Source organism: Hetaerina americana, unplaced genomic scaffold (assembly GCF_022747635.1).
Source record: "Hetaerina americana unplaced genomic scaffold, ioHetAmer1.1.p SCAF_5, whole genome shotgun sequence".
Lineage (NCBI taxonomy): Eukaryota > Metazoa > Arthropoda > Insecta > Odonata > Calopterygidae > Hetaerina > Hetaerina americana.
The window spans coordinates 60,614,724-60,640,525 of NW_027287095.1; the positions used below are offsets into that span (position 1 = coordinate 60,614,724).

At 40.5% G+C, this 25,802-nt stretch overlaps 1 protein-coding gene across 1 annotated transcript in view; it reads right to left on the reverse strand.

The window, feature by feature from the left end:
- LOC139694407 (calcium/calmodulin-dependent protein kinase kinase 2-like) overlaps positions 1-25,802 on the reverse strand; it is a 136,874-nt gene that overhangs the window by 49,067 nt on the left and 62,005 nt on the right. The window contains exon 2 of the mRNA XM_071592945.1: positions 13,126-13,179. The gene's annotated coding sequence lies outside the window, so the exon portion shown is untranslated. The remainder of the gene's footprint in view (positions 1-13,125; positions 13,180-25,802) is intronic.

Genomic DNA, 25,802 nt, shown 5'->3' on the forward strand with positions numbered 1-25,802 from the left:
TTCTAGCCTTTTTTCTTAATCTCCGGTAATCATTCGTTCTAGATGAAATCGAATCGCAGGACTGCTGGTTTGCTGTTCTCCTAAGCTGTAAGTCTATATTTGCATTTCGATCAAAGAAAATTGGCTTCATCCGACGAACAGTGGATAAATGATTGGATGAAAAATTGAAGGAGAGGTGACATTTGGGACCCTTCGCAGAACGATCAAAGTTCTATATTAATCAGAGCTCAGAACAAATATCATCGTTTCTATGAAGAGCATTGTCAACGACCGAAAGTCAAGCGATTATTGTAAAGCCTGGGATGAAAGCCAATACGTAGTAGCGAGGAGATTACTCGCACGACTTAGTCTACAGGACAAGTGCAAGTCGTGGGAGTTTGATGCTGGCAATGGGGAAATAATTCCATTCTCGAATTGCGTTGGAAGGCAAGCCCAAAACGAGAATTTAAGTGAAAATGACTGTCGGACGAACCGACGCAAATTATCGATCGATTGCGAATAGTCAAGGAGGCTGCATCGACATGTCAAGTACATGTCATTTTGATAAAGTTTTCTGAATTTGCAATTCTTAGTGCACTCTCATCAATTGACGATGATGAAACAGGATCTTCGTGTATTAGTTTTTGTAGAAATAGATATAAAAAATCAAAGATTTTCTAAATGGTCTTATGACAGAAAAAGACTGCAAACAGAAGAATTACGTAAGGATTAATGTTGCTGGAATACATGACGTTCCTACGAAAATCTTAAAACTTATGAGAAGTTCTATAAGATTTTGTAATAGTACCAACATGACTGCACCTACCTAACTTAAAAAAATATTATAATAATTAATTTGTTGGACAAAACAGCCGAAATCGCATAGTTTCAAATATTTGCTCTTGAAAAATTAGTCCTCATAAAGTTTTAAAGCACTTAAAAAAAAATAATAAGCAACACATTTTACCAAAAACTGTACATTTACATAATATCTGTTTACGATCTAGGCATGAATGGGTGCTGCTTTGATCGCTCGTCATTAAAAACATTGAACCAAGTTGGTACATTGACTCGTGCAGCCAGGATCCAATCTCCTCAAGTTCCAGCGAAACATAGCAGGTAAAACCAGTAGCTTTAGTCGAAAATTTAATCTTACGAAACGCTCCTCCATGATAGAGTAATAAATTACCCTCATGGCTGACGGCCTAACACACGCCCTTTCTGAGGCTTTCAAATTAAGATGTGCTTGGTATTACCAGACTTTTCGTTGACATTCTGATACCCACTTGTAAAGAGTACTTCAGGTACACTACTACCACCATCGGATGGGCCATAAAATTTTAAGACCCCCCTGGGCCTCTTTCGCCTCTTGAGTCTAGGTAGAGTTTTCTCTTCCCTCGTTTCTTCAAATCTTACCAAGCCCCCGATCGCCCGCATATGCAAATGGCCTCAACCATGGGTCAGCTCTCCCGATGCCCCAATACCATGCATGTATCGCAACCGAGGCGTTGAAATGTTAATGTGCTTAAGAGGACAAGGAAATAGGAGGTGGCGTTCAGGGGTTTCAAAGTGCGCGGCTACGGTGCCTCAAAGTAGGGACTGCTAATTGTCTACGTACAGCTAATGACTGAGTCGAGGCCTCGCGGTGGTTTAATGTTTTCGTTTTTACACCCATTGGCGCTAGAGGAGGTCGCTCCACTCCGTAATTACGCCGCCGTTAAAGTCACCTGACAACCATTTCAACATCCATCTCAGAGGTATTCGAACCCTTGACCTCTAATTAGGAGGTAAAGCCTCGCTGGTCTACTCCCGCGGAGAACGTCTTGGCATGTAAATTTCGCGTTGAAAAATGAAGGTACTCTGAAGTAGATAACATTTTTTGCCCTCGCACCTATTTAGAACTTTGATCTCTTCCATTGATGTTGGAAAATACTTCCATACTTTTAATTTCAGGGTTACCTCACGTTTGAACAATTTTTCACCGGGAATCGATGAAGTGAGCAAAAGTGGGGGAGTTTTAAACTGAAGCCATAGACGCTTAATTGAAAAAAAGAATCAGAAAAAAACATTTTTTTAAAACTTCTCAACGACCAATTCCTGGAGATTCTTCATTTTCACCAAAGAGAATAAACGCTATAATAACTAAAAAGGGAATATTTCAATTTAATTAATAGGTTAGGATTGAATTATGATAAAGGAAATATCCCTGCCATATGAGAATATAATTTTCAAAAGAATTTCGCGTAGTGATAAAGCTGGCTCACTTATACTTGTCTGATTATTAGTGAAATTTAGAGGTTAGTAATTCATAAATAAAGACGTGAAAAAGGAAGGGTAAATTCAATTATCAAAACAAGGAAAAGCTTTAAAATGTATTTCAGGTTTCTGCATGTCTTATCTGCACTGAAAGCCACGTCGGTCTTAACGTGAACCTATAACCATGGTAATAACCAATCGTAAAACAGTGCGAAGGTTGCAAATACATAAAACGATGTCCATGGCTGGATCGGGGAAAGAATCCGTGACCCCAGTGACATCCGGCGAATTCGCTCAACCACAGCTACCGTCACTTAACACACCACCACTCGTTTAGTCACAAGAATAGCACGGCGTGTTTGTTATTTTATTTTGACGTGTATTCTAAAGTCAGTAAATTTCACTTCATTATATGTGTTCATCGAAATATTTTCAATATTTTTCCAGGAATGGCCTCTGGAAAGTTGCAGAATATTTCTTTATTTTTGCGGTTTTTGATCGGTGGACGCATTCATGAAACGTTTTTTCAAGATGGATAGGACGAAAAGATGGGTCTAAGTTCCCAATAAAATAGCCTGTTCAATATGGAGAGATCATAAAATTGTTATTAGCAAAATTTTCCGAGTAAAAATTTTGTTTTTGGTTACATCGCCATGTTTAATATGCGGTTCAGGATTAATTGATTTCACTTCTTTACTGACTGTTTACTGCGGTAGCTGCTCCAAGTTGAAAGGTGTTCTGCTCGTCTACGCCTACTACTGAGGATGGAAAAAAACTTTCCAAGGAGGTGTATTCTCGCATTGGAGAACAGGAAAAATTCACATGGGACTAGGTCTGAACTGTATGGGGAGGATGAAGAACAACCTTTCTCGATATATTAGACAGCAACATTCAGGATATGTGTCCGTGAATTTAAATGGTGGCGCATGCTGCTTTGAAACGTAATCTTTTGTTATTTATATAGCCTTGGAGAATCTTCAGGAAACTCCTATGATATGCTCCAATTACAGCTGTGTGTGCTGATATGACGTGCTGATAAACCTATTCCATGAATTACGAAATACAGGAGGTGTATGTCATGGATCCACCTTTCCCAAAAATTAGGTTTCTTGTTCATGTCGGAGATTTCCAAACATAGCTTTGCTATTTGCTTTCAGGGCCAAAATGACGAAGCCAAGTTTCATATGCAGAAAAAAACTCCTCAGCTCCTTATATCATCAACTTCAATTGCAAACCAAACTTAGCGAAAGTTTTGTTTTTCGGACATCGGAACTAATCGCGAAGAAACTCGTCTCTTGAGCAGTTTTCCTATTCATGGTAAATGTGGATGGTACTAATGAAATTTTCAACACTCTTTATAGTTTACTTAACGCTATTCGATCATATTCTCTCACAATATCAGCAGCGACGTTTTATGTTTACTTCCATAAGAGAAGTTGCTGGATCTCCGGGTCCACCTTCTTTTGAAATTGACCGTCTCTCCCTCTAAAATTTTAAAACCATTTTCTTGCAATGCTATAGGGAAGAACAGACTGTTAATAAGCTTCATGCAGGATTATATAGGCCTCGACAGAAAATTTTATTCGGAGAATGCAAATTTTAAATCAAGCGTTGCAGCAGGCGATCTGAACGGTTCAACATTTGCTTCAGCGTCGGCCGCTGACGTAATACTGGAGTCAAATCAATGAAAGTTGTTCCACATATACATATGAGACCATTCTAATTAAGCCAGAAAAATGAAATAAAATTTGTCTCAGACTGCTCAGGTGCGAGTGGGGAACGGGGAGTCCGGATGGGCAGTCTTAGGAAGAGGTGTAACGCAGGGTTGCCCATTATCACCGTTGCTGTTCAACCTATATGCGGAGGAAATGATTAAAGAGGCATGGGAAGAACTCGAGGTAGGAATGAAAGTGGGCGGGGAATTCGTAAAATCAGTTAGGTTTGCTGATGACCAAGCTTTAGTTTGTCAGTCAGCCAAGGGGCTGCAAGCATTGCTGAGTGAATTGGAAATTCAGTGCGACAGGTATGGGATGAGAATCAACATTAATAAAACAAAGGTTATGCGATTTTCTAGAAAGAAAAAGGGCAAGCTTAACATTAAAATAGGAGGGCAAAAACTAGAGCAGGTAGAACAGTTTACGTATCTCGGTAGTGTTTTGGACCAACACGGTCAAAGTAGTAGGGACGTAAGGAGAAGAATTGGGCTAGGCAAAGAGGCTTTCACGAGGAGGAGGGAGTTGATGACGGGGACTTTGAGTAAGGATGTTAAGAAAAGACTCGTAAAAACTTTGATATGGAGCGTAGCTATGTACGGCGCGGATACGTGGTCATTGAGGCAGGAGGATAGACGTAGACTGGAGGCTTTTGAAATGTGGGTGTGGAGAAGAATGGAGAAGGTGAAATGGACAGAGAAGAAAACAAACGAGGAAGTACTTGGTATGGTGGGCGAGGAGAGGGGTTTGTTGGGAGCAATCCTATGGAGGCAGGAATTATGGATGAAGGGGGTATGGATCGGCAGTAGGATGTTGAAGAATGTGGTAGAGGGAAGAATGTTAGACAAACGAGGAAAGGGAAGGAACAGGATGCGGATTTTGGATGGGATGAAGGGAGGAAGAAAGTACTCAAAGATGAAGAAGGACCTGATATAGAGTAGGATGCTGGATTTTGTGTTTTGTTAGGAGTCATAAAATATTTATTTAGTTGCTGTATCCATCCAAAAACCTACATTAACCGGTAGATTACCTAATAATAATAATTTGAAAAATAAGTTATACTAATAAATGTGATCACTCTATATTGAACAACGTTCGTGTGTACAAAATTCTAGAATTAGTCGCCAGCTTTCCGAGAAGTGAGGGAAGACAAAATCCTTCGTCATGTTGACATTCAATACCTGGAAGACCCTCCAACCTCTCAGGGTGAATTAAAAAAACCTCGCAGCCTGTCAGCCAATAAATGCCAAGAGAAAATGCATTTTCACCCTTTCCCAATCCTCCGTGCTGGTGACTGTCTACAGACTTTTGCGAATGATGGTAGCTAAGTAGATAATGGGAACGTGCACACCGAAAAGAGAAGACACTCTGACATGCCCTCAGAAAGCTGGAAGACTTCAGTCCCACGCCGAAATAGTGGCATAATACAGGGCACGGCGGTCTTGGCGCCAAGGCAGTCGTCTCTTCATTCCTGTCTGTTTCATTTAGCGCGAGCGCTTCGATATTCGAGAGCACTCCATTCCTCTTTTTTGTCCCGCAGGCCATGCGGGGCCCGTTTCTAAGTTGCCCGTGCATTCGGGAACCGATGAGAGAGAGTCCCGGACACCGGCCGCCTTTCGGGTCTCCTCTCTCGTCACGCGCGCCCAGTGACAGTTCCATTAAGAAAGTTTCGGGGGTGGGCGAAGTGGAAAGGCGCCTTCCCTCCGCCCCGAAAAACACTCACACAAACAAAGTCGCACTTGAGGCCCAACCTCAAGAAGCGACCCCCCACCCACGCAGACTTGATTCTGGAAAGCGAAACTATTTCGATATCTCGATTTTCGGCAAGTGGGTGCGATAAAGGAGGCCCAAGGGAACGGTTGTGGCGAGTGTGTGTGCGTGTATGTATATATATATATATATATATATATATACATACATACATACATACATACATACATATATATATACATATATATATATATATATATATATATATATATATATATATATATACATACATACATACATATATATATATATATAGATATATATATATATATATATATATATATATATATATATATATATATATATCCTGCTGCCAGCAGCAGCAGGACAGAAGATGCAGGAGAAGAAGACCAAATTAGTTAGAATAGGTATGTGGCAGAGATGAAGAGGGACCTGATATAGAGTAGGATGCTGGATTTTGTGTTTTGTTAGGAGTCACAAAATGTTTTATTTAGTAGCTGTGTCCATCCAAAAACCTACCTTAACCGGTAGATTACCTAAAAATAATAATAATTATATATATATATATATATATATTATATAATTATACAAAAACACACACGCATATATAATATTCATGACCGTCCACTAGATACAACGCTTCATTAAAATACATCTAAGATCTTTTTATTAAATCTTTGCAACGCTCTACGCATTTTTAGTTCCATGGCCCAATTAGGTACTTTCAATTGTTTAATTGTGTTGAATGAAACTACTGAGTGCTTTTCACCATCAAACCTTTTTGAAACCTTTTTTGTGAAATTACCATGCAGGCGACAATCGTCAATTTATCCTACATTGTCTTATTTTTTGAAAAATTAAGAGTAGCTACAAAGAACTGCGGTAGATGCCGTGATTAACGGTGCCAGCCGCTGATCAGCACTGAAATTTAATGTATTCCACTGTATAAAGATCCTTCACCTCGACTGGGACTCATACTCGGCTGGAAAGACGAGGGGATCCGGTTTCGAGTCCCGGCCTAGACGAATGATATTTGCACTGTAAAATCCCTGCATTTATAGAGTACCTAGTCTCATTCTATTGTACTGGGATTCCCATACTACCTCTTCGTGTTAAAAAGCTACCGAAAAGTGCCGTCCGTCGGATGGGACGTTAAGCCGCGGACCCCTTGGCGCCTTTCGTAAAGAGTAGGCTAATGCCGACGCCGGGTTTCTCTCCACCCTTCATCCTTTCCTGTCCTTCCCCTATGGCGCAAATGACCTTTGCTGTCGGTCGCCTCCCCTCAAAACTACTACCGAAAAGTGTCTTCGGTACGTGCTGGTATAAAGGCTACGAGTGCAACTTATAAGCTTGAAAGCTTATAAGTAAGAACTTGTAAGCTTGCATAAATAAAGATAATATTTTTCAATAAGAGCACAACATGAACAACAAGCGAAGTAAAAAAGAGAATTAGAAGTCAAATCAGCCTGATACTGGAGAAGAAATATTACAAAGCGTGAAAATAGAGAATTAACAGGAAGTCTGAGCGAGGAAAAATATATTCAAATCAATATAACTCAGATAAGAGAAATATTCGGTACTTGACAACAACAGCCTCGTAAGGATGTTGAAAACGGGATTGGGACGAGAAATAATGGCGCAGAGAATATGCGGAGAAGAAAAAGGAAGGGAGAGCTACATCAAAACTGAAAATGTAGATCGATCAGAACAGAATCCGATTTCTCGTCACGAAAAAGCAAAAATTTGTCCCACTGAAAATTTTGATACCATCTCTAATGCCGGTCGGCAGCGGTCGAAAATAAATATTTCAAAATTTCATTGACACCGGATAATATATTTTAGCCGATTTGTTTGCTCAAGAGCGTGAGGAAAATTTTAAACTACCGCGATGGACAGAGAGGTAGGTTGGCGATGATTTTAAAACATCTCAATTAAGTGGATGACGTCGTCGTGCGTCATCGCCGGCTCAAGAGAGAGGAAGAGGGAGGGGGAGGGGTGGGTGGCGTGGATGAGTAGGAGGGCGATGCTGCCCTCCGTGGTGCAAAGATCAGTGCACTCGGGGTCGAATATCTCGCGCCTGTAGATATTTCCGTTCGCGTCTAATAAATATCAACAATCAAGCAAATGAAGGTGCTCAATTGGGTGAGCGGAATAATGAAAGACCTAATATCTCGACGGGGGAAATGAGCGTTAGGAAAATTGGTGCGATTTGGCAGGAATCTAAAACATTCATCACGATGCAAACGAAACTTAAGATTCAACAATTATACATTTTTTTATTGATTCAAATTTAAAGGTTGGTAAGTTATTGAGTTGCGAAATCGATGCACTCTCCGTGCACTTAGCGCGATTTGACTTATCATCGAACGTCAAATGTGTTTTAGAGAGAGAGAGAGACCCTAAAAAGCTATATGTTACCTGCCAATCATTTGATTCCTTAATACTTCCATACGCTGACATATTCCATCACTTTCTTATCGTAATTAATCCTTGGGCTTCGTCTGTAATTCTTTCCTTCTATATATGGTCCCTTCCATCACGATCTTCGGTAAAATAATGTCTCCCAGAAACGTATCCAATTAGTTTTCCTTCTATTCTTGTCAGTATCTTCTATAGGCTTCTCTCTTCAACCACTCGTCGAAGGACGTCTCCATTAGTCACCCAGTCGGTTCATTTCGTTTTCATAGCTTTTCGGTAGCAAAGGATTTACATCACTTTCCATCTTCTTTTCTCCACTGATGTCATTGTCCAAGTCTCACAGTCGTAAAAAATGAAGCTGCAGAGGTAACTTTATTTTAATCCTATCGAAATGCCTAAATTATTTTATTTATCTATCGACAGCTGCTTCTTCTCAGAAATATGTACACTTCTTCACAATTTATTACACAGCTCTTTCTCTCTCATTTCTTGCATCTCTGCTTCCATCTTGCTTCACTCATTCAATTGTGACCTTCCCTAATTTTATTTTAATATAAACTTTCTTTCTACAATCTTCATATTTTGCCTCAAATCTACGCATATAATCATGCTTCTATGACCAAGTTTCCACGCCTTGCAAAGCAAGGCTCTATGTTAAGGTTTTCAGTAATCTTTTCTTAACATCTTAACTCAACGTTTCTGCCATAAACTCTCTCTCCTTCCTATGACAGCATCTTTACCGAACGCATTCTTCTTGTGCCACTACTACTTTGGCCATCTTGTTACAAAACGCTTCCTAGATAGATAAACTATTGCATCTGTTCAAGTGTATGTCCTCCTATTTTAATGTTTAACTTAGCATTTCTATTCCTATAAAACCCAATATTTTGTTTGGTTTGAATTGGTTCTCGTCCTATTTCCATCACACTGAATGTTGAATGCGCTCAGCAATTGATTGTAACTTACCTTTTATACAATCCAAACATTTGGTCACAGTCGTAAGCTCTCTATATGGAGCGTGCACACATTTTCTGTCGTCACAGTTCATTCCAGTTTTTTCCAGCACATGCATAATTATGTTCCAGCGCAAGTTGTCAAAATTATTCTCCATACCCTTAAAAACATTGAAAGTGGGTTTTCCTTTTGCATACTTTTCTCCATTTCTCTATCTCCTCTTGTGAGAGGAAGAATTGTTTCTTTGCTTCTATTAAATCCACTATTATCTCCACTTCAAATACTCTTCTACATTTCTATCTTCTCTTAGGTGGAATGCTTTCAGCATGAATTTCGAATCACCGGTCATTGATTGCATTAATTGTTCGAAATAATTTACATTGACAATCCAGCCCTGCGTTTCGGTATGATGAAGACGACGCTCTGCACTTAGTCACTTGCATGAACGCTGTGAATTAATTTGTAGAATTTTGTCAAAGTCACCTTTGCAAATTCCCTCATTACTCCCGATGGAAACTGGCGCCATTTTTCATTTCGTTACTTACTCAAATGGCCTTCACTGCAGCGCCATATTTTCTGATCATGAAGTTACTTTCTCACCGACACCCAGGACATGCTTATAATCCTATGCATTTAATGCCCGTCATAACTATTCCAAAGACTCTTTTCATCTTTTCATATCATCTCCAGTAAGGCTTTCATCTTTGTTAAACTTCAGTAACCTCTCTTCGGTGTTTATAGAAGTGATAATTCAAAATCCTCGTCTGACCTTCTGGTTTCCTTGCACAAATCTCTTTCGTAATTCTCCACATTTCCTCATTCATTCTTATCCAGCCATTAAGGTCCGTCCTTACCAACAGTTTTGTCTTTTGTCCAATATTTAGTGATTTTACTTTTTTTTCGTGCATGTGATCGTCTTAAAAAAGAGCTTCAAATTTTATCTCCTCATTCCTTTTTTCTCTCTGTCCCTTGGATTTCCCTCTTCGAATGAATATAAATTATTCGCCCAAATGAAGAATCATTCAGGACTGATGAGAAAAAGTATCAAGGACTTCCATAGTTTTGGCGGAGATGATTAATTAGCTGCAGGCGATTTTCCTTTTCAATCTGTCAACTATCTTCGATTACCCAGCAATCCAATTTACTGGAGCGTGGGGAACAATTTCAGAGTTTGAGGAAAAATAAATCGAAATCGGAATGTTTTAACATAGCATCTGTAGACATTGATGAATGTTTGAATGGATCTGAACGTTTTCCTTTACATCTCCTTTAAAGCACAGTCAATCTCCTTCCGTTACTCCGATCTCTTGAAATAGAAATCTTACTCTTTGTTGTACTTATATACCTTGTCTTCGTATGGGAGAGGATTCTTCAAATCAGCGTCCCTTTGACCGTGGCGCTCATATATCTAAACCTTTTAAAGAGCCGCCAAAAAGTTATTACATACTTTTACTGGGCAGATAGCATAATAACGGACACGCATGGTGATGTCAGTTAGAATTCGTCATATTTTAGACTTTTGAATAATTGAGACTTTACCAAGAATCTAATATTTTCTACTAATTTCCTGTTACGTTCCCCGAATCTGTATACAAAAAGCATTCAATTACTCTGATAAATTTCAGTGAACGGGGTAAAGGAGAAATGTGACTGATTGTAATTTATATAAAATTTAAAATGAAACTAAAATACTCGTGAACCATCGCGATATTGAATAAAATGAAAAATATATGAAAATGTTAAAAAGGTAAAAGTGTAGAAGAGGATGAGGATAAGCCATACTTGTTAAACAATGACGAGAGGAGATGAAACGTTACAGAGATGTTAGAGAAATTAGGATGTAAGTATTACAGGTACGAAGAAGGAAGGCTTAGTTATGACCTCAAAGAAAGGTCAACGGTGAGTAGGAAGGATTTTGCTATTCCAAACAATATAAATTTATTTGCGACCGGTTCCCATTAAGAGTATAATCATCAAACGTTACGGATACTCGAGTTTCCCTATGATCCTGAGGGAATTATTAAGACCACTCGGTATCAACAGATTGGATAAAGCGGGATAAAATAAAAAAACAGGACTCCTGCAATTATAGATTCAAGTAGACACTCGTTCTTTCCTCTACGCATTTTTAGAATGAATAAAAAGGCTAAGCGTTCGGATAATATAGTTAGAAAGAACTCGAACAGACATAAATCCGTCCTTCCTTTACGAAACCTTCCTAAAGAAATTCATAAATACTAATGCTTGCAGAAGATTGCCCCTAATCTACTCTCGTTTCAACTTGCTCAAGTTTTATCTGATATCGATCGATTTCCTCGGAAAAATAATCTCAATAAATCGTAGATTTTTGCCTCCTTCCTGGGTAACGGGCTCTTCAATAAAAACAACACCCGGAGAAGGTAGAATTGATGGAAAAGAGGAGACGCTTGATGCCCTTTTTTTCTACTCGGGATGGAGGACGTCTCACAAAAGAGGTAGGGAAATGCTTCTGAGTGCATGAAACAAATGTATAAAGAACCAAATACCAATTGTATTTTACCGGTCATTTCATTTTAAAAAAATATTTTTGCCTATGTCCTTTTCCTCAGTATTTTAATCCGAAATTTGTTTGCAAGTAACCCTTCCTTATTCACTTATAACTAACACCTTTTTTGCGTGACTTCTGAGGACGCTTCCGTATATTCAACCCTTCTTACTTTGCCTACGTGATTCTCGCCTCTTGGCCTTCCTCGTGGTGTCTTGCCTTCTAATATCCTTTCTATTTATGTTCCTAATAAATCCATTATGTCTCAAGGTGTGCCCAATCCATCTGATTCCTCTCTTTCTTATCGTGCTTGATATTGTCTTCCCCCCCTTCCCACCTTCTTGTTATTTTTCCTCCTTTCTCAATTTATCTGCCAATTTGATCCTCAGAATCGGCCTTCAGCAGGGAGTTTCGAAGGCTCCTATTCTTCACTGGCCTGCTTTTCCAATGACTCCGATCCATTGAATGCCAAACCCAATACTAATGTTCTCACTCATGTTCTTTTATTTCATATTAAAAAAAAGGTACACCAAACATAAGGAATATTTTGCTATCACTCGGAATCCCTGAAATAGAGTATACCGTACACGCAATGCCAGAACACCCACTTCTTGTAGGTCTGGAGCGAATGGACATGTCATAATTTTAATAAAAAATACAACGAATTTTTCATACTCCGTTCCTGAGCGATATGACCATGACCACTGTATGGACTATAAATAACGTGACCACTTGGGAAGCATGCTAGGTACTACCAGTGGATAACGAGTTCTTTGTGCCAAATCAACCTGGAATATATCTCTAAACTGTGATTATTTTTTCTTGAACCCCAAACGCAATTGCTTTAATGAGGACGGATTCCTTCGCTGGTACGCTCATTTTGGAGCATTCCGCACTCTTTAAGGCCAAACCGCAGGCCGGGGGATCGAATTCCTTCTCTGTTTTTTGAACTAATGCCCGCCTACATTACCTTTTTCTGGGGTGTACTGGCTCCTACTTAGCCAAATGACAAAGTACTGATACGGTGGATTATAAATGTCATGGTGGTATTAGAGTAATTAGTCTACCATCATGAAATCCTTCCAGCGACTTGTGACGCACCGACATGGTAACACAAGAGTAACAGATTGTAATGAGCTTGGGACTCGAATTTGGGCAATGTTTGATTGCCCTAGGATTCGTTCCTGGTTATGAATGATCCGATGTAATAGGATTAGATGTTGGAATACATAAATGTGTAATATATCACCAATAACTACGACGCTGTTTATTTCTACCGAGTATCTTCCAGAGCCGAACAAAAGCGTGCTAGCTGTAGTAGTTACATATGTCGATATTCCACGGATTTTGATGGTTCAGAAATTATATGAATTGTGGAATTGACGTTATATTTAGCAATAATTAAGGAATATTAAAATACAAGTTTTGCCGATTAAAACGCTTTAGAGTACAATAACTGTCAACCGTGGACATGATAACGGTAATAGGTTTACAGTTATTGTAATAGTGGCACCAAGTTAATACAAATGGTTAAGTTAAAGGCGTACTTACATAATTGGTTTGGTCCTCCTCATTGTAGGCCAGCTTAACAATGCCATAGGAACCCTGAAACATAAAATGAAGCAATTTATTACTAAAGAGTTATATAAGTATTCGTGATGACAGATACATGTATGCTATTTTTGGTTAGTAATTAAAATCCAAGTATCGATTTCAAGTTTTGATTCCTCAACACGAGGGGACATTGAGAAATAGTTAGCATGACCAAAATGTATTGAAAATAATTGATAACGTATTTTTTTAAGGGTATTTCACTTATTTGGGACAAAGTGATCTCAATATCATAGACTAGAATTAACTCGCTGTACGATAGGGATGGCAGTTCGAAGCTTAAAATGAACTGGACCTAAGAATAGAAACATTTCCTGCCGAAAAACCAACTTTAACAATGAAACAACTACATGTACATGTATGTATTCACCAAAGTTTACACCAAGCGAGTTCGGATATGGTTTTCTATTTCTTAACGGAGAACGGTTGAAAATCAGAATTGAAGAATTTAACTCAGTTTGAATCACAGCTGAGAAGATTTTAAGACTATGGATACGTATTTGTTGAGGTTGCCGCTTAAGAACAGAACAGGAAGAGTCAAATAGCTGATGAATGACGCACCATCCAATAAGGTTTGCTTCTTTCGGCGGTAAAATTTACGGGTTCGAAAACACCCCACGGTCGGCCTCTCCACCGGCTTAGGTTAATCGTTTCAGAAACTCTTTGCCTCTCGATCCGAAAGGTGACCTTCCGTGGCCGAGATGGGAGTTTAATGTGATGAGTTCTGTTTTTGAATGGGCACTAATTTCGCTTAAACTTAACAAACGCGTTACTTAAATCCTTTGATGCGAACACGAGAGATAGATGAGGAACATCACAAGGCAAGCCTGTTTTAAGCAATTACATGATTAAAAAAAATAAATAACATAATCTCACGACTCACACGATAATTTTGACCCATTTTCAAACCCTTGCGTACAGATTTTTACTTAAATATGATAAAAGATACTTCGCACCACAAGGCTCGTATTTTATTTGGCATAGACACCCGCTAAAATTTGCATATGCAAATGAATATATATTTTCAAGTTTTGGCGCGAGCTCAAAGGAGCCAAAACACCTTTCAATGTGCTCAAAGAGCTCTTAGTCTATATGTCCTCTAAATTATAAAGTGCATGGTATTTAATCCCTTATTATTTGAAGCATGGGAAATAAAATTGGATTTCCGTCGGGGAAATAAAATAGTGTGAAGCTTACAACGGTCAATGACCCGCCACTGCCACTTTGGCCAACTCGAAAGGAGAGCGGCAGGGAGCTAGTGGTCTCAGAAATATTCCGAATATCCTCGTGAAGGTGGGTAGGAGGCGGGGGAAGGATGAGTGGAAGAGGGGAGAAGGAAGGAAGGGGGAAGATGGCATCCAGTGCTGCCCGAAACTTTCCCCCGAGACCACCCCTGAATGATACATTATCCTCCGGCGAAGACCCTCCTTTGTCAAGGTGGGGCTCCACGAGCCACTATTGGCTCCCTTTCGAGTACCAGTGAGTGCAAACCTGGGAGGAATATTAATGCAGCAGCCGCCGTCGAGAACGGGGTTTGAGGGCCCCGGACGAGAAGCCAGGATAATGCTCAACCCCACTCCCAACAATGGTCCATTTGCATTCAGGTCCTGCGTCAATATACGCTGCCCAGGGTAACGCCCAGCTCTCCAAACGATTAACGCCTTTCTCCCTCTTTTTTTTGCCTTAGCGAAATTTCCCTTATTTTCAAACCTTAACTTGACTTGGGCGCTAATTATTTCCACCGAGCCTGATGACGTTAAATTCGCCGCAGAATGATCGTGAAGTGATGAATGTTTAGTGAGTCTGTAACAAAACACTTTAAGCTGCAGAAAGTATGACGCGCAATATCACGAAATGACGCAAGATGAAGTCTTGTTTAGAATTAGTTTTGATACGCTGCGCGATAACTTTGACAGACGCGCATTTGTTTTACTTGCGCAAATGAAATATTTACGGAGGGGGGGTGAACGTTACGGAGTCTCAGTTCGTAGTCCAGGGCTTAGGTTTTTTTTACGATAATAAGAGTTTTTCCATGGTTTTCTAATTTTAATCTATTCATTTTCTCAAGGGACCTTCATATTGAAAGCCTTAAATTGGATAGAATATTAATGGCCCTTGGATGCATAGTGATAATGAAAAAAAAGATAAGACGCATGTCAAGTAACCTTTAGTCTACCATCCCCAACCTTTCCCTATTATTATTATTAGTGATTTGGATCACCTACTTCGACTGCAGCAGAATGAATAGCAGTAGTAACGGTAAATACTGCTTTACTACGATATAACGGAGAACATCTGCTCTCTTCAGTCAACCTTAAAATAATATCACCCAAAAAACTTCACACCTTGTCGGGAGCTTCAGTTTCAATGACCCTGCACCGAAAACATTTCCGAAGGAAATATTCCTTATAATAACGGAGCAATGGGATTGTAATAGTTTTCTTTACAAATTGTCTTTAGGTGTGTTCCTGAATGTAAATTGGTGAATGAAGAAAATAAATATTTAAAAAATTCCCACGAAAATGAAATTCATGATTTGAAATTAATGTCACTTAAATCTTTTTTCATTAATAAGAGAAATAATATGCTGTTCATTTGTTTTAATAAGATATAAACGATGCTGATGTTAATATCACGTTCGTTAAACTTTCTTCGTGACGTACTCACACCATAACTAAACTTTTCAGACGTTATCCGACCCATTTTATTCTATATTACTTTAAATAGAACTCTTTTGTATGAAAAGAAGATAGATCTCCCGGCAAGACTTTGATTCACGCTTTTGAACCATACATTTCTTAAGGAAGACGTGTCGTACAATTTTAAAAGGGGAGAGCATACAAAAGAATTTCACAGAAAAAATCTACATACATGATATTTCACTGTAGCTATATCTCTGTCTGTATCCCTACACGTACATGCAAACATCAAAGTTCTGCCCTTGGTTTAACTGTACAGATTGTCTCCATTTAGGAGGGAAACATTAAGACCAGCATTAATAACAGTCCTCCCTCCCCCTCCCAAGCTCTAGGGAAGTGTCTTATAGGAGTCTCTCGCGTCAAAAATCGCCAAGGAGTTCTTGAAGCGGGAGATTCCTAGAGCCGTGGAGAAGAAGATCATTAGCGCGGACCCTGGACATGGCTTAGACAGAACGCACGTCAAATCCAGTCAAGCGCGAGGTGACATCCGCGCGAACGCAAAACATTTGACGCGAGCGATTTCACGCGAGAGAGAGAGAGGGAGGGAGAGAGAGAGAGGAAGGGGGGGTGAGAGAGAGTGTGTGTGTGTGGGGGGGGAGGAAAGGAGGGGTAAAAAAAATGCACCGGATAGACCGCATGCCAGTGTTGAGCCCGGAGCGAGTGGGCGGGGGGAGGGGAGGAATCCGCACTCGGCCCCGCCTACGGCATGCATTTTACATCGCCCGCGAAAACCACATCCGCCTTCGCAAGGAACAACAACAATAAAACCTCGCCGACTCCGCAACGGTCGGCTGAAACCAAGATTGTTACATCCTCCCTCGTTAGGACTTCATCCACGTGGAGTTTCCGCCGTCGAATACAGTTAGGTACTAGTCCGTTTCCGCGAGGGAAGAAAACATCACTGCAGCTCTTTCGGAATGGGCCACTTGAGTATCATTTATGGAAAGGTTACAAAACCGCCTTTTTCCTCTGGAATATTCTCGAATAATTATTTCCACCACACTACACGAGCAAAGAAGATTCGCAGGTGCTTTTTAACACGACAGAATAGCGGACGCAGCAACAAAAATGATCTCTTCCCCCATGGGAATGCGAGATCTTATTTTCCTTTCGATTCCAAGTCACACGGGCTCGAACATTCACCTAAAGTTTTTCCATTTCCGGATTTTTTCAATTGTCAGTTTTAAATGATCACAGTCAATATTTTTGAAATTTTTGCCAAAGATACAACAAATCTAGCCGAAAGAAATACAATTATTTTACAATATTTTTCGCAACTTAATAAATATCATGTGACTACCCCGTTGGACTTCTCCGGTTTTCGCTATTTATTTTTTTTTCCACGAGCCAACAGGTTTTTTCTCCCCATTCTCAATCGCTTAAATCGCTGATTTGGACTTGTCCATAAAACCAGGTAGGTGATGCATACTTCGACCCGTTTTCTACCCTCGGCTCCCTCACGTGCAACACCCCGTCATGTTTAGACGTCAGCTCGATCCTCTCGTTTCCCGCGTCTCTCCCCTACCCTCCCCGGTTCGCATAACTTTAATCACCTGGCCGTGAATTTCATTGCTTTGGCGGAAAAAAGCGCCTGAATGCAGGATGTGGGCATCGTAAGCGTGCCCGGTTAAAATCCCTATGCGCGAAGTAAAACAAATCACGACGTACCAATTCCCCTCGCGGTAACACGCCACGTGATCAGGGGGAAGGGGGAGGGGGCGAAGACTAGGAGAAAGAAAAGAAAACACCCACGTGACCTAAAATTATCTCTACCTAACCACCACGACCCTCGACTTTTAATAAGCCTATCACAAGATCTATGTCACGAGACCCTGAGTCAACCCATGTAAACCACAACGTCAAATCGATCGAAATCGACCTCCGACCCTCCCGGTACCCATTACGTGCCGAGCTCTTTTCGGGCATTGTGAAACCCTTCATCCAAGTCTTCACGCTAAAGCGAACCCACTCCGACACAGTGCAGAAAATGTTTGCCTAAGCGTAATGCATCACGATGGACCGCGACGTACGCGGTCGCCAACGTTACCTGGTATCCATTTGTGAATCCATTCATCGCATTTAACTTTTAAATTGAATGAGAAAATTCTCAAAGGATAATATACCCCAAATATGATGCCAAGTGTTAATAAAATTATCATTTTGCCGCCATGTTAAACCGACTGAGTAGTATTTTTAATTGTAATAACAAATCGCGAAGAGGAGCGATGCTGATTATTCTTCTGATTTAGTTGAATTGACCGCGACATTACCCATAGTTTCAACTCCTTGCTGTCTAACGTCACGGAGCGTCACGTTCCGCCAAGTCAAATGTTGCCACCAATCATGTGATGCCATACGTGCTTGGCACATTCTGTTATTTTCTGACCTCTCTTAATAAATTCACGGCATGTTAGTCTCTTAAGAATGGCGATAAGTTTCTAATTATTGGAAAACTTCATCTAAACCTCCACCATACCCCCAAGAACCACCACGGTGCGTGTTGAGACCAAGCACTAAGTAAATTACCGAAGATTTATTCATGTGTTTTTGAGTGGACACGTATTTGCTAAAAAGAAAGATATGCAATTTTCCATTTATAAAATTATGCATTCACCACCTAGATTTTGCTCTGGATACATGCGGATGAGGAATACAGATACGTTGAAATCTGGATGGTGCATAAATAATTTTATTGGTTAAAAATTTTACGTCTCCATTTTTAGTAAAAACCAGTCATGAATATATAAAGGAAGAAGTTTGTAGAAGGGAATACTGTAATCAATCTATCTGAGCGACATCTTTTTTCTTGTGGTCATGGATTGCGCGGGAGAAAAAAAAAAGTTGAAATTAAGGTTCTACAACACATTTCCTTCACTTTTTGGCATTGACGTCCAGTCTCCGGATGCGATGTGGGGTTTGAATAATTTCTTCGGCATCATACGTAAGTTTAATCGATTTGAAAGTTAGCAACAATTTTAATTCAAATTCGAATCTTCCTGTTTCCAGGGTCAAACAATCACAGGCTGCCACCAATCAAACGTAACTTTTTTTAATCCTTTAAAGGCAGTTTTGTACAATTTTCTCCGTTTTGTTCTCAGTTCTCGAGCCAGTGTTTTCTGGGCCGAGTCCCAAACCCAAATTCGCGGTGGCTTTGCGACCGCAGAGGGAATGAGGTACTGCCTAAAATCACCTTTAAACGACACGCTGCCGTCTTCGCGATAATATGTGTGCTTTCCCCAGAAAAAAAAACCGTCTCACTGATGATGATTTCCTGGCATTTTCATTTTCGAAGCAGCGACCTGACGTCCTTCACCGTAAGCACAAATTAGGCGATTATAATTTCGGATGATTAGACACCTGTTGAAAATATTTTTCACCACGCTTACATTATATGTTTTTTTTAACCTTAGGTGGTAGCGAAATTTCGAAAGCGAGGACCACATCCGTTGAACTACGGAATTAGACCATGAACGATTTAACGGACTCTCCTTTTCTCCTACGTCTCAACGAGATGACTGGAAAAATTAGCCAGACCAATAGGGATAAGTCCAGCTAGCTACTATGAAAACAGCTTCCCCACAAGCGACATAATAGATAACTTCATCGCTAGAGAAACAGCAGTAAATCAAAGAAATTTTACGTAAAAAAAGTAAATCTCATTCTTTTGTTCTCTCTGGACTTCCGTTTTAATGACTAAATGAATCCTTGGTGAGCGACAACTCACTGAATCACGAGGCAATAGTTAAACGTTCGGAATAACTAAATTTATCTTTAAGCCACATTGATCGTGATTTGAAGAAAAAGCGTTTCATAAAATTCAAGTTAAGAGAATTTTTTCAAATGAATACTATAGCACTGTCAGTTTTCGTTTACGTTAGTGATTGTTTTGTGAAACATCCTACCAAGTAAATTTTTTCGCAAGCCAAGACCACAGTGGATCCTCGAGTAGAAATATGCCGAAAGCGCGGAGACTTATTAGCACTTATTAGATGAAGTTGAACAGGAAGGATACGTTGCTCCGCAGTAAGTGAATTCATAAGTGCGACTACTGTCAGTATGCATTCGTTAACTTAAATAAATATATAGGATATGGTTATATTGTGCACTCTCTTCGTATTACATGCAACTACCTAGATTTGAATATGGTGGAATATAGCGCAACTTAAAACATCTTTCCGAAAAGCATGAGATACCTTAAACCTTACCTTAGCAACAGCTGTTCCCTGACAATTTTCCCTCGTAAATGGATTCAGTAACTATTACCATTGGGCTTGTTTACAAATCTAAAGGAAACTCTTGAACAAGATGCGAACAATAATACTATTTTCATCCAGGTTTCCTGCCATTTAAAAAGATAAAGAATATTTCTTTGCAAGTGCGTTTTCAGCTCAACTTCATCAGCTCAAAAACCGCCTAAAAATATGGTGACTCCATCGCGACTTCGTAAAAAAACCTTGACTGTTAGAGTGGACTCGTTTCTTGACGCCAGTTAATCGTACCAGATTTACATTTTCACGCGTTTGCAACTTTCGTGAGCTATACTCATGATTAAATCAATCCTTACCGATTCCGTTCTTTTCTTTTTTCATTCATTAAACATTCTCGTCCTCCTTCGATGACGTCGTTCCATTCGCAATAGTTGAAGAAACTGAAAACATAACACTGTCGCCGGCACACCCTACTACGCTTTGGTTATCCGACCGACGATGAGCTCTTTCTTGAGTGGTGGGCTAGCTCGTAAAAAAAAGGGAGTCCAATCCTCTGTGGAAGCAACCCTTCCGCATAGGCATGGAGAGGTTTTTAAAACGCGGTCTCATACCTAACACGCACGGCGACGGGGGATGATGGATGAAGTGGAGGGGAGAGGAGGCGGTTGGAGGGTTGGGGCCTGGAGGGGGGGGGGAGGTGGGAGGAGTCCGTTTACGGCGGTCCCGCGCGAGGAAAGAAAGTAATGACGAGAGGAGGATCCAATCCACTCCTGCCGAATTTTGACGGAATTACCAAAAGTTTCGGGGCGTTTTGGCTGAGGGAGAGGTGGGATGGGTGGTGAGGTAAGGGAGGCGTACAAAGACCGGGGCGAGTGGAGAAGGGGAACGTGAGGTTTGGAAGAGGATAAGAGACGGCGAGGTGAGAGGGAGGGAAGAAGGGCAGTCTCCTGGCCCTCGACAATAGTGGGACGCCATTAGGAGCACTCAATGCTCATCAACGCATTACGGGGCTCGCAAATTGTGATGAGGGAGAGTGAGAGAGGTAGAGAGGGAGGTAGAGGTGATAAAATCAAGGACTCCGACTTGAAGAGGTTAATGGGGCTGCGGAGGTGGTGAAGGAGAGAGAGGGAGGAGAAAAGGTTGGAGGAGGAGATAGGTGGGAGGATGGGATATGCGGGAGGCCTGCCCAGCGGGGGGTGGGAGAAGGTGGGAGGGTCGGGCGAAGATGTTCAAAGACAGGAAAGGGGGGTGGGGAGGGAGGTGAGCGGGCGAAGAAGAGTGAGGGGATGGGTTTAACGTTGGGGTGGAGAAGGGATCACACGTCAGGAGCCGATGGCGACCGAGTGAGCGGAGGGCAGTAGGTGGTAGGGGGGGAGAGATAGATTTTTATGGGGATAAACGGTGGGCAAAGGCGATGGGGGGTGCAATTTTCGGACAATTTATGCCCCAAGCGAGTAACTCACCTTGTTATTCCTCGCGTAGGGGCATTCGGTTATGAAAAAAAATGTTACTTAAATGGAGCGCCCTATCCGCATCAAAAAAAAATTTTTTTTTTTTAAATCCTCGAAAATCACTCCGTCTGGTTTTTCGCATGGTTCGTCGACTATTCAGTCCGACGGAATCCATTTAACGCCGCAACGCCCTGTGCACCACCGAGCTAGTGCATCTCTCGCGCGGTCCACTAACGATTCCCAGCGAATCTCCGCGGGGGAAATTCCGTTTTGAAAATTTTTAACGCTTGGCTGTCTTTGTTTATTTGTATTGACGAAGGGACGTTCTAAAGAGTCTTAAAAATCAATATGAATATCGTTTGAATTTTTTTTGTCGTCCACCCCTCGCGGAGAAAATGATTCTTGCTATCCCGACGCACAAAAGCAACAAGCTCATTTGTTTGTCTGTCTTTTAGACGAGACCAAAATCAATTTGTCGACCCGGACCACGATTTGTTAACATAACAAACAAGATATGGGATGGGTTCGTAAAAAAATCGATTTGGGATGGGTTGGTTAAGATCAATCATTTGTTTGTCTGTATTTCAGACGAGACCAAAATCAATTTGTTGGCAAAGATCACGATTTGTTAACACAACCAACAAAAAAAAAGATTCAGGATGGGTTCGCAAAAAATATTTATACTACCACGGAGCACTCATTATTCAACTAGTATATTTTTGCTACATATTTATATTATACAATTGAATTTCTCTCCTGCAGCAGAAAGAAGACCGATGATTTTTGCCAGTGCTTTTTTTTTCTATCGATCGTTACAAATTGATGGGAAATGGCAACCCTTGGCACCATAGAGAGCATACTTTTTTACCTGACGCCATATCAACTACCACAGTCGCTCCGTTGTCACGAGAGTTTATTTTCCCGAGCAATTAGGTGGAGAGTTCGGAAGTGAAGGGGGAAATTGTAGTCATTTTGCATCCTCAAAACTTTCGGGATGTTGGGTCTTAAAAGACTTAAAAGGTTCATAAATCTTGAGGGAAACACCAATTCCACTCATCCTTTTCCGCGGGGCAATTTAACATGAATTATTATACGACGAAATTGATGGGGAGCGGAAAGATTATGTGCATACAAACCAGAGCTAAAGTTAGTAGTCTACCGTGACTTTTTCAAAAGAAAAAAAAGCAAAGAGCGGGCGAGTTATCGGTGTTAGTGGGGAGGAGGGAGTCACTGGAATATGGTTCCAGTGACGCACGGCTTAGGTCACCTTTTCAATCAGACTCTTTATGAGCTATGATGTCGCAATTTTTATATCAGACACATAATTTGCAAAAATGAAGGCGTGGTAGTTTTAGTGGGTCCGACGATCATTTCTGGGAAACCATTGGTGGACCAGAGAAAGGGTAATTAAACTAACCGGAATGGGTAACTTTCACGTGCCGTACCGTTTAATACGAGGTGGGCTCTAACCCATCTCCCATTATGTCAACGCCAAAATAATTAATGTGGTGGCATGTCTCCAATTACTCATTAGTGTTATCCTAGGTGATGTTTCTATTGTATTACAAAAAAACTCTCACTCTGACGAGAAAGTTCCATGAAACTTAAATACACAAAGTTGAAAAGCAAACAAATTTACACGAGGCACACTGAGCCAATAGTAGGTGGATGATGTTTACAATAAAAGCAGATTCTGAGAAAATTGATCAATATTTAAAGTAAAAATTATTTAATGGATGATGAGAAAACTAAAAGAAATTATATTAGTTAGCAAAATCTACTGACAATGCGATAATTTTATGCACACCAATTGCTATACATGCACAAGCCCCTCAAAATACTTGCATATCGGAAATGCTGACCTGCGCTTTTCCATAAGCAGGTCACAACTGTGAAACTATGAATCATTTACATGCGCAATAATATCCAGTTGACCCAAGTTCTACTTGCTGGCGAATGGGAATAAAACTCCTCTAGAGAAAACATTAAACTTCAAAGGTGAGTCTCACCATTCATTAAATGCGTCGCTCCCATTAGGTAGATGAAAAATAAATTACGCGGGCAGATACTAATAATACCTAACCAAGCAGCGTGATTAAGCATTTCATTTCCCTGACAGGTAATCACCTGGAAAACATAATGCGCGGTTCATTGGGGGGTCACTGCTATTAATTTCAGAGATGGAACTCAACACGATGCGTAGTTAATTTCTTCGTGTTTTTTTTTCGATTCCGGGGGCTCTTTAAAGCTAAATGCGCTTACTTATGGCTCGCCGTTTGAAATTTCAATCATATATTTAGAAAAATAGCCCCGGTTGTCATTAGCTTAATTAAATTTTTCAACGGCAAAAAGGGAACCTTTCGGGAGGGGGTGAAAAAAACCGACTACCACGTTCCCAGCTGAGAAATCGCCTATGAGGATCACTTTCTCCGCTTATTATAGCACGCGACCGGTTTCGATGGCTAACCGGCATAGTTTCGGCCGCGTCAGTTAATTACAAGAGCGTAAGCCTGATTTATCGGCAAATGCGGTTTTGTGAGCCCCTGCTCTAAATTTGGGATTGAAGGGAAGTTGGAGAGGGTGGTGTAGGAGGTGTTTCCTGAACTTCTCTATAACTTGCACTGCGAGCAAAACGGCCTCAGGTGAGGGCTGTCGGGAAGGGTGCCTGGAGGGGTGGGAGAACACCGGGGAAGGGAGCGAGTGAAGGGGAAGCGAAGATGCAGGGGCGAATATCGATATATCGGAAATTTCGATATATTAATTCGATAACGATATCATTGGAATGTCCCTCCCCATTGAGTGCAACTTAGAATTGTATTTGTGTTAGTTTGTTCGGAAATTAAATTTTAGTGATGGCTTTCTCAAAAATTGAATTCCTCTGTCCTATGTAACCATTAAAAGCATTATTTTACATGCTAGATAGATAGTAGAACGGATAGATTCAATACGCCGTTTTTTTCTCGTACGATTAGAGATCAAAAGAGATATGATCGCAGGCGCGAAGATTATAAGTATTGGTAGTGAATATATTTTGTCGATATCCTGCACATGTTTGAAATGGAACCATCTTTTTAACAGTCATCCCGCATGATTTGAATGTATCTATCCTCTTATTGAATATTTTTCTAGGAAAATACCTTCTTTAGTGTGATTAACTTTCTTCCAGTGCACGATCAAACTGATATTCGTGTAGAGTTGTCATGATTGTGATTGTGTACGCGTGGCTGGTGACCTAAATCCTCCCTCACGCCATTGCAGCGGCTTGCGGGGATATTATGTAGATTTAGGTAGATGTAGATGCGAAGTGACGTGAACGAAATCACCGCAGAAGTGAATCTACAATAAATAGCAGTTCAAAGAAATATGTGCATGTCGGTTTGCAGAGTACAGTAGAAATGTTCACTTAAGTCCCACAAGGTGGGTGAAAAAGAACTTGGAATTCTAGACTACTAGACTATCACTCACTTAACACACTTCTGGCCACTGTGTAAACTGTAGAACAGTTTATTTGAAGATGCTACGGGGGCTAAAAAGTACCTGAATTTAAAAAAATATCGCAAATTGCTGATTTGTTTGCCTAAAAACCTATGATATTGTAGCATTATGTACGTTATATTAGAAATGCTATTGTGATAGTGTGCATTGCCGGCCTCGGTGGCGGCGGGGTAACGTCCTCGCCTACCAACCCAGAGGTCGTGGGTTCGATTCCCACCTAGGTAGATTTCCCTCCATCTAGGGCTTGGTTGTATGTGATTGTCGTCAAATGTCTGTAATGTAGGGTTAGGTGGAAGAAGGGACTATTAGTCCCAACCTCGCCCAATTAAGTCGATAAATAAAATAACATTGAAGCAAGCTATGACTGAGGAATATTTCATTTGAATAATACTAATTGTTCGTAGGTAAGATCTATTGTTTATATTAGTCACTTTTTTCTACCAGTTATCATCAATTTGGGACTCATTCAGGAATAATAAAATGCCTTTCTTTCTTTCGTTTTATTTCACTTTTGGGAAATTGAATGGGGGCCATTATTGTTTCTTCGGGTAACACGACGATCTGTGTGATATTCCATGAACCGAAGTCGATAAAATCCAATCAATCCAAACCAAAAATCAATTTATGGAAAAATAAGATCCACAACCAAATTACGAATTTGAACCCGCGAACTTAGAGTTGGCGAAGACAAGCGTAACTCAATCTGTGAGGCAATATGGTCGATTAGATGAATCTACATGTTTCACTGGCGTGTTGTAACTTGC